The sequence below is a fragment of the Agelaius phoeniceus genome, chromosome 12 (assembly GCF_051311805.1).
Source record: "Agelaius phoeniceus isolate bAgePho1 chromosome 12, bAgePho1.hap1, whole genome shotgun sequence".
Classification (NCBI taxonomy): domain Eukaryota; kingdom Metazoa; phylum Chordata; class Aves; order Passeriformes; family Icteridae; genus Agelaius; species Agelaius phoeniceus.
Window position 1 is genome coordinate 19,153,666 of NC_135276.1, and position 9,874 is coordinate 19,163,539.

Consider the following 9,874-nt stretch of genomic DNA (forward strand, 5'->3'; position numbering starts at 1 on the left):
AAACTGCCCATTTGAATTTACCCTGTGCTTTCCTTCCCCCATTTTTACTGCTGCAAAAATATCTCCTTCTCTGGAAGCATTTGGGAAGATTTTCCTAAGCAGAGCTTCAAGGTAAGCAGAGAGGGGAATTCAGGAATTCAAGGTAAGCAGAGAGGGGAATTCAGGCTGTTGGTCATGGTGAGGCTGCCTAGAGCACCCCATTAATGGCAACAGTTGTTTGATATCTTATTTCTTGGTTTGATATCTTATTTTTTGGTGCTACAAAATGCCCCACACTGTGATTTGGAACCTGATGGTATTTAAGGTCCCTTCCAACTAAATCCATTCTATGATTCTGTGAGTTCTGTGCTAAAATTTAGGTCTTGGTTGGCCTAGAGAGCAAAAGAGCAAAATACTCAAAATTTAGGGCTGAACCTAACCCATCCTTTGGGTCAGCCTGCCATCCTTTGACACTGTCTCTGGTTTTGTTTCCTCCTGTTTGAGCCCTGGGCTTTGTCCTCTGCCTGTGCAGCAGAAATTGGTGATATCACAAGTGGGAGCAATCAGAGCTGTGCCTCTTCCTGTACAACAGGTATGAAAACCAAGGGCTCAGGGGGAAACACACAGCCAGGAGAAATATTGATCATTTTTTTCCCAGCTGGGGTGGGGTCCAGATTCTGCTTTAGCACAGAAGGCATAAAGATTGGCAGGTTGGAGGAAAGCAGAGGGGAAAAAAGGAAAGATAAACCCACGAGGACCTGAGCGAGGGTGGCAGATCTGATATTCCCACATTGCAGGGAATCCTTGGGGATCAACGAGCAGCCAGGCTCTCTCTGCTTGCTGCTTCAGGCACAAATATCTCCTTGCTGGTTGTTTTGCCTTCTGCTGGCTGCTCCTCAGCCCGTGCTGAGCTCATCAGAGCCTATGTATAGCACGGGCATGCCTTGGGGTGGGTGTCCTTCCAAAAACCCACAGTCATTTATAGGATGCGCCCCCAATGTTTTCAAAGCCACTTCGCAAACCATGGGGTTGGCTCTCATTTACACCAAGGACCTACTTTAAGGCACTTAGGAGGCATTTATGCCACTTTAGGGTGTGGGGAGAGCAGTGTAAAGAAGCCTCAGTGTAAACAGAAACCACCCTTCTATCTGGTGGTTAAAATTGGGTTAGGGAGTTAAGTCAACAGACAAGGTCTGCCTTATGCTGCTGCCTCTGCTCCTCACCCAGGGGAGGGCTGTCCCCAGTGTCCCTCAGCCACTGCTCAGCCCAGCACATGCCAGGGAGATTCAGTGTCAAAAGGAACACAGGGATATTTATAGAGGGTGAAAAGTCGGGAGGCGCAGGTGGAACATGAGAGCAGAAAGAAGAAGGGAGCAAAATAAACCCAGAGCTTCGGGGTTAATCCTCCAAGGGCTGATTCTGTCAGGTTTGGGCTCTTCTGGTTGAGGGGCTGTGGGTGACCATGACCCCAAGGGGGGACCTGCCAACACATGCAACTGTCCTGAGGAGTGCTTGACTGATAGCTGAGGTTTTTATTTGGTACCTGCCTCAAGGCTTGTTTCTGCACATCTGTCTTTTGCACATGTGGAAGCTGCGAAAATACCACCTATGAGCTAAACCCAGGGGCCAGTTTGTCAAAAACAAATCTCAAAAGCAGCCTAATTTCCCTCTCCACCAGCTGAGCAGGCTTTGTAAGTTTGAAAAAAGAGAATAAAACCCAATAGAGATTGACTGTAGGAGGTAGGGGTGTTCATACCATCTTACTAGATGTGTTGGTAATGAAAATATTGTTTATATCAATGCAGGGAGCTCCAAAACTGCATCAGTAGCTGTGCTGGAAGAAACAGGCTGAAAAATCAGATGCCACTTGGAAGGGAAGAGTACAGGGAATAATAAAAGATGGAGACCAGTAAAGAACAACTCAGCCCAAATGAGATAAAAAGTCAAAACCACCACATTATGGCCAAGGAGATAAAAGCCATATCAGGTGTGAAAGGATCAGCAAGGCAGGTGAGAAACCTTCCAGCTTTGTCCAGGTCTCTGGTGCAGTATGACATGGTTTGGGTTTGTCCTGCTACTGCCTGGAAAATATTCATCCCACTGTGGGAAGTCCAGGAGGAGAGAAAGAGAGACCTGAGAGCCAAAACAACTCCTGAGAAAGCAGGAGAGGATGGAAAAGGTGAGGAAGAGGATGCCTGAGGTGTGTCAAGGTACAGTAAAGGGAGGGAGGGTTCTTCATGCCCAAAGAAACTCCACTGGCAAGGGATGGCCTTAAAATGTAGTAGGAACCACCAGGACCATTGGTAAGGGTTCTGACTGGAGCAGATTATCTGTGTGCTCTTTTCAAGCCACCAGTCCAGGTTCTTAAGATTATTCTGGATGGCAGCTCCTAAAAATGAGATCCTGCTTTGAGTGGAGGATGGACTAGAAAATGTCTTGGTGGTCCTCCCAGGTGTTTTTTCACTATAATTTTCCAAGTTAAAGGAAACATTTTCAACATTTTCAATTTCCTATAATTTTCCAAGTTAAAGGAAAATTTTCATGTGGGACAGGAATTCTCTGTTTGGACCAGGATGGGGCACAAGCAGGGACTGTCATTTTTTTGTGGCTGACAGAGATGATCTGGCAGAATAAGTCTAGATAAAGGTGTGCAGTGTCATGACAGTCATGATAAAAAATAGTCATTGCTCTTTTAAGTCTTTGTTGTTCAGGTTTTTTTAGTTGGTTTTTTGGGGATTTTTTTTTTTAGGTCTTTTGGCAGACAGATGAATTCTGAGGTACAGATGGACCCGTGGCTGTTGTGTCTGAGATAAAATAATGGGTACAACCTTCAGAAATGCTGGCAAGGAAGGGGTGATTTAGGGCATTCCCTGGGGGTGTCACTGAGCCAGAATTGGGCAGCCCAGGCACAGAGAGCATCTCCTCCCCGTGCCAGGCGTGCAGCACCATCTGAGGACAGGCTCTGGAGGGGGAGAGGCAGGCCATGGAAATTTTCTCATCTGCAGAGTCATGAAACCATCTCAGGCGTCTGAGGGCAGCTGGCCAGCTCAGCAGGCTGGGAGTGCCTTTCCAAAGACACCAGGGAAGCCAGGCTGGCCCAAAACTTTACAGCAAAACAGATGCAGGCAGCTGAGCAGCCCAGCGCTGGACAATGCTCTCCTTGGGAACAGCTTCATGATCAGCAAACAATGATCTCTGCAAATCCAAAGCACTAAATGGGGACTTGTTTGGACTCTGGCCATTTTAACGAGAGCCATAAAATTATGAAAACACCCAAGTTTTCACGAGCTCCAAAAATTCACGTCTAGACCAAGAAAAGGACTTTAGGAGCCAGCTCTAGTTGATGCTGTGGACAGCTCTGGATGCAGTTCCAGAAAATGCTTGTGATGCGCTTTTAAGGAGAGTTACTGGAAAAGTGGTCAAGCCCTGTTCTCTTGGCTGTGGGCACCGTGTGGCACAACAGGGGGGCTTGGAGTGGAGAGTCCCCCCTGTCCCTCCCAGGTTTTGTGTTGCTGAAATGGCTCCTGAGGTATCAGAAAGTCTCTTTTTTCCCAGCCCCATGACCAAAGAAGAAGTCGAGATTCGTCGGTTCTGCTTTTCAAGGTTGTTTATTTTCTCTTAGCTGTTCCATTCTCTCTCTGACCTGCTGAGATCTGTCGAGCAGGTCGGGTTGAGGCACACTGACCACCCTCAGGGCAGTGTTTTCTTTTTATACTAAAAACTACCTGTACTTTATTTACAATAATTTCCCAATACCTATCACCTATGTTAGGCAGTCTGTCTCTACTCTAAACTATTCCAAAAGTGTCACCATCACAGCAGAAGATGGAGGACAAGGAGAAGGAGAAGAATGACAGGACACGCCCAGATTCCTCCATCTTGCCTCTTGAACCCCCATTCTAAAACCCCAAAATTCTATTTTTTCACCCTGTGACAAATTAACTATCATCCTACTCAAACTCTTGTGGCTTGTAAATCCTCACACAAAGTTGGCAATTGTTTCCATGGGTAGAATCAAAGTCACAGGAGTTTGTGACTCTGTGCCAAGGTCTCTGAGCCCCCTGCCAGGGTCTGGAATCACCCAGGGCAGCCAGAGCAATGTCCTGGGTTCTGGCACGCCCCAGGTGTCCTGCACTGACGCAGGAGAGAGCTGTGTGCAGTCTCTGCTCTTCTCTTATACAATCCATGACTTCAGATAAAATCCATGCCAAGTATCCAAAAAAGGGATTGAGCGTGTGCTCTTCCCGTAATCTGAGCACAGCGTCCGGCTGTGACAGTTTTGCCAGTAAAATCCAGGTTTTTCCCCTGCCCAGGTTTAAAATTAGCTGTGTCCCAGCAGGGCCATCCCTGGCAGCCTCAGGGCTCAGCCTCGCAGGGTTAGGGCCCCAAAAAAGCCCAGTTTGAACAGTGACCAGGAAAGTTTGTTCAGGGAGGGCTCCCTGGGCATGAACAACAGGAGCCTCGTTAGCTCCTACATCGAGACAACACTCAAACTTTACAAAAATACCTCCTAAGGTAAATATCAGTGAGTCACAGATACTAAATATTAATAATTCACACATTGGGAGCAGAAATATCAGCAGGACCTGCAAGGCAGGCTTTTTTAATGTGCAATATTACAGAATTGGGTATGTGTTCCTCTATTTTTTTCCTTTTTTTTTTTTTATTTTATTTGTATTTTTTGTGTGCCAGCCTTTCCCATTTGCGACACAGGCTTGGAGCTGCTCCAAGGCCTTGGCCCAGTGCAATTGGTTGGAGTCTCAGTCCCACCAGGGGAGAAATTTCCCTGGAAGGGACCCAAGCAGCACTCCTCATCCAAGGGTCAACAGTGGGGCATTCCCAGGCAACTGGAGGGTCTGACTCCATAACTGCAAATTACAGATAAATGAGGGGTGTTTCTTTGATTGACTGACCTTTAGGAAAGAAAAAAACCAACCCCAAGCCAACCACATTACGTAAAATTTATGCAACTACCCAAACCCCCAAAGCATTTCTGTGTCATTAAGGATCAAAAAGGAGCGAAAGCCAATCCTCGTTTTTGTAGTGAGGCAGTTTGAAGTAAAAAGTGGTTTTGTTGATCAAAACATATTTTAAAAATACACTGTTTTAAAAAGTGAAATTGCAGTTATTTCAGTAACTTCTTTTCATGTTTGAAAGTGTGGCTTCTTAAAAGCTTGCCGGAGTTGAAAAGCATTAATGAAAAATTTTAATTAATTTTATTGTTTGTTTGGGTTTTTTTTTTTATTATTTTCCCATGGTGTTTCACTGGCTTTTCCTGGCTCATGTGGAGACTGAGTGCTATCTGAGTGAAGAGAGGAGAAATTTTTTTTTGTTGAAATTGAGGAGTGTCAGCTGAAGAAACCAAAGAAATTCCAGACAGAACTGTAAAGGAGAAAGGCTTTTCTTGAGGGATGGAGCTAAAGGAGGAGTGGAGAGCAGGGGACCATGACAAGGACTCAAACTGGAGCCAAACACCTTTTTTTGTGAAATCTGAGGGAGACTTTCATTTGAATGAAAGTCACTCTGAAAAATCCAGGGAATGAATGGAAGTCAGGATGGGAAGTGATCCTTATGCTTTGAACCCCCTCAAACTTATTTTCCTTTTCTTCCCCAACAGAAAAGTGTTTTATTCTGCAGTTATGAAAGACCCAATTTCATCATCAGTAATTCCACAGTGCTGTGTCCTGGCTCTGCAGCCCATCTTATAGCCCACCATACTGTAGGGGTTTTCTTTGTTTGGTTTGTTTGATGGTAGTATATGTTTTATAGTTGTGGATAATTTGTGAAATATTGTTTATGGTTAAATTTATTTTTTTGGTTTTGTGTTTTTTTAATAGGTGATATTTTTATTTGGATGATTTGAGGTATTATGTGTTTATTGATTTAGGAATAATTTTTTTTGTGTTGTTAATTTAGGTTTATTTTTGATACTTTTATTTTTGTAGTTTCGTTTATTTGTTTTTTGTTTTGGTGTTTTTGATTGGTTTTATTTTTGGGGATATGGGTATTTATATGGCGGATTTTTATTGGTAGTTTTGTTATTTTGGTAGTAATTTTTTTATTTATTAAAAGTGGAAAAAACTTGTTTATTAAATAATAATTTAAACAATATTAAACAATAAAACTTTTTGTTGTTTTAAAAGAGATGATAAACTTAGAAAAGTTTTTTTTTGGGGGGTTGTAGTTTGGTTTTTTTAGTTTTAGCAGCCAAGCCTGCTGCCACTTAGGTGGTCCCAAATTACTTCTTGCTTCCAGTTCCTCAGCTCCTTTAAGCCAAATCCAGATTTTGGATGGACTCTGTGACAGCTTTTAGCTCTGAGCAGTTGATTCATTAATTAGCACATGCATTAATTAGCTGGAAAGGTAAGAGCTTTTCGGTCCCACGTGGCTGTGCAGGTGGAGGTTCCTGTCCAGGAATGGGGAATGGATGCTCCTCTTCACATTTGCCTTTTGGGCTGCTCCAGTGGAAGGAGAAAAGAGACCCTGTGGCTGTAGGGACTGAGCTGTGGTGGCACTGAGAGGCCAGCAGGACACATGGAGCAGTTCTCCTTTCCTTTTAACCTCAGGGTCTCAGGGGTGTAGGTGTTTTAACCTCAGAGTGCATGTCCAGCAGATCTTCTCCACTCAGATTCTCACATGGTGCTGAAATTGTCCAGGAATGCTGAGGACACATTTCTCCCTTCCCCTGAAAGCACCAGGAAGGGTTTGACTGCAGGCTCTGCCTTCTTCCAGGAAAGCCATCTCCTGTGGGGTGCTAGAGGATGTCATTCTTCCAGCTAAACTCAATGCAAAGGAAATTTTCTCACTGGGAAAAGACAGCCACAAGCAGCCTCTCTTTTCCTGAGCTAACATTTGGGTTTTCTGGAAATTATGGGCAGCGTTCCAGCTCGGTGGCTGGGCAGACAACACAGGCCTTGTCTCTTCCTCTCCATATCAGCAGCTTCCCAGTGGCCTTCCCTCAGGGAAAATTAATGGAACAGCTCACTCAGCTGGTCAAACAGCACAGGCAGCCTGGAAAACTGCCAGGATGACAAGGCTGGATGAAAGCCCAACTCCTTCCTGCTGTTACAGCACCGTTGGGTTTGTGCTTGGTCACTGACAAGGGGATGGTCCCTGGCAGCTGCTCCATTTGTAGGCCCCGTTTTACCAGCCCTGAGCTGAGGTGAGATTTTGTGTCTCCAGAAACTGCATCCCATCCATGGGAGCATGTCTGGATTGCTGGATGAGCAAGGGAGTCATTCCCAGAGCTGGGGGTGTGCAAAGCAGAGGGAAATCCCATTCCCAGTCCCAGCTCTGACCCACCAGCCCTCTGGGCACTGTGCTTCTGGCAGGTGTGGGTTTCTCATCAAAGCCCTGCTTTCAGCTGAGCTCTCCTGTACCTTCTCATTATCTTCTGTGATCTCTGCCTTTAATTAAAGGCAGACCTGAGACCCCTGGGGCTTGCACAGCCACCCCTCTTTCCATTTCCCCTCCCTTCCCTGGGGGCAGAGAGGGGCAGGCAAGGCTGTGCTGGGCTCAGGGGACAGTGGTGGCAGCAGTGATGGCACAGACTGAGCTCAGGGAACCCCCTCATGCTGGTGATACAGGAGGTTTACCCTGGAAGGGGAGGGAGACAAGAAAATTATTGGAAGAGGAAGCAAAAATGAACCACAGACTCATTTTTAATGAGTGTACTGAGAATTACTGTAGATTTCAACATCTGTTTTGACTGGACAGGAAGAAAGTGTTGCAAAGGGTGCAAGAGTACAGATCCCCTTTGCAAAGAAAGGCTCAGAAAACCCTGTCAGGATCTCATTTGTGGATCTCACAAACCAGGGCCTGAGCAGGTCATTGCAGGTCTGCTCCCACTTCTGCACAAATCAGAGGCTCCAAACCAGCCATGCAGGACAATGTAGATTTTCTGGAGTTGTGGGACCTTTGAGAGGGTGTCTTTAGAGGTGAATGATTTCCAGCATGGCAGAAGCAGGACAGATTTCCTCATTTCATGGCTCTGGCTGTCCCCTCTGGCACTGAGGAAAGGTGTGGCAATGCCTGCTGTGGGAGCCCACAGGGCTGTGGGACAGGGCTTGCAATGCTGGCTCACCAATTTCCCAATTAAAGGCCTTGAGCGGCCCTCCTGATTTGTTCAAGGATATTGCACAGAAATGAAAAAATAGCCAAATGTGTCACAGGAAGCCCAAAGGCTGGAAGCAGAGCTGTGTAATTCCTCCTGTGGAAATGCAGTGGGGATTTTCAAGTTGTGATGCGCAGCTTGGTCACAGCCACTCACTGAGCTGACACTGCCCCACTGCTCCTTTCCTGCCTGGTTTGACTGAGCTCTGCCCCAGTCCCTCTGCTGAAATTGCTGCTGTGGGGCAATGTCTGGTCTCGGGTTGCTGTTGATAATTGCTGCCCTGAGATGTGCAGGGTGTCTCTGCTTTGGCCTGTGCGGCTGAAGAACGAGTCTGAGCTCTTCACTTTTCTGTCTTGAGGTTCTTTATTAATTCTTATCTATAAAATTTTCTTTCTGCCCAGCTGAGGTCTGCTCAGCAGGGCAGCCACAGGCACTCTGACTGCCCCCGGGGCGGTGTTGTCCTTTTATACTACAAACTACATAGAACATATTGACACTTAATTCCCAATACCCATCACCTGTGTTAGACAGTGCACTTCTACTCTAAACCAATCCCAAAGTGCCAACATCACTGCAGAAAATGGAGAACAAGAAGAAGAAGAAAGTCTAGACATGCCCAAGTTCCTCCATCTTGTCCCCATAACCCCATACGAAAAATCCTAAAATATATGTTTTCACCCTGTGATAATTTTATTATTACACCATTCAAACTTCTGTGACTTTCATGTCCTCATACAAAGCTGGCAACTCTCTCCAGGGGTCACAATCAAACCCACAGGTGCTCTGGGCTGTGTGCCAGGGTCTCTGAGCCCCCCGGCAGGGTCCTGGCAACTCTGGACACCCAGAGGGATGCACTGAGTCCCAACAGTCTGGGAGTGCCACATTTGGGTGAAGAGTCACATTTGGGTGAAGAGTCACATTTGGGTGAAGAGTCACATTTGGGTGAAGTGTCTCACACAGACCATGCCCTCAGGGACAGCAGCTCCTCTTCCTGAGCACAATCACCCTCATTAAACCTCATCAGTGCCAGCTGATGAGTCAGCAGGTGATGGGATGGAGCCACACCTTCTCCTGCAGCCTCATCCCACCCTGCCACTCCAGCTTTTGGTGTCTGGACCTGTTTTCTGGCAGCAGCAGGAGTTGCAGGGCAGGAAAGGCAGTTCCCATCCCAAATCCAGAACCAAGGCCTGTGATGTACAGCTAAAGAGAGAGGAACATTTCCAAGTAAGGCTGGGCTCTGGGAACAGGATATGACAGTGAAGGGGCTGCTGGGGTGATCTTCAGTCATTCTTCTGCCTCACACCCGCTGGGACAGTGGTCCACACACTTGTCATTGTGACAGGTCTTGGCATTAGTACTTTAGGGACATGGGAATAGATTTATCAGTATTGGGTAGCTGCTAACAGGACAGGAGGGAACAAAATGAACTTTCATGAAGAGACACCGTGTTTTTGTAAAATATATGTATTAGAAAAGCAAGAAAGGCTCAAGGGAGCATAACAGAGCTACTGCAGTTCCTGACTGTGTGTAGAGCAGACATGAAAGCCTTCATGGAGTGCCAGGAGGTGAAATCAGCCACAAAGAAATGCCTGTCAGCAGGACAGTGTTGCTCCAGGTCAGTGAGTTATGGATTCTGGACAGGAGGGCTGGGAAGAAGAGAGGCTGTGGAACATCTTTCCAATAACGTCAGGGATGTTGTTGCATTGCTTGCAGCCCCATTTGGCTGATTCAGGATTTCCAGGGCTTGTGCCTCATCACAATAAAAGCAGGAGATGCTCACAT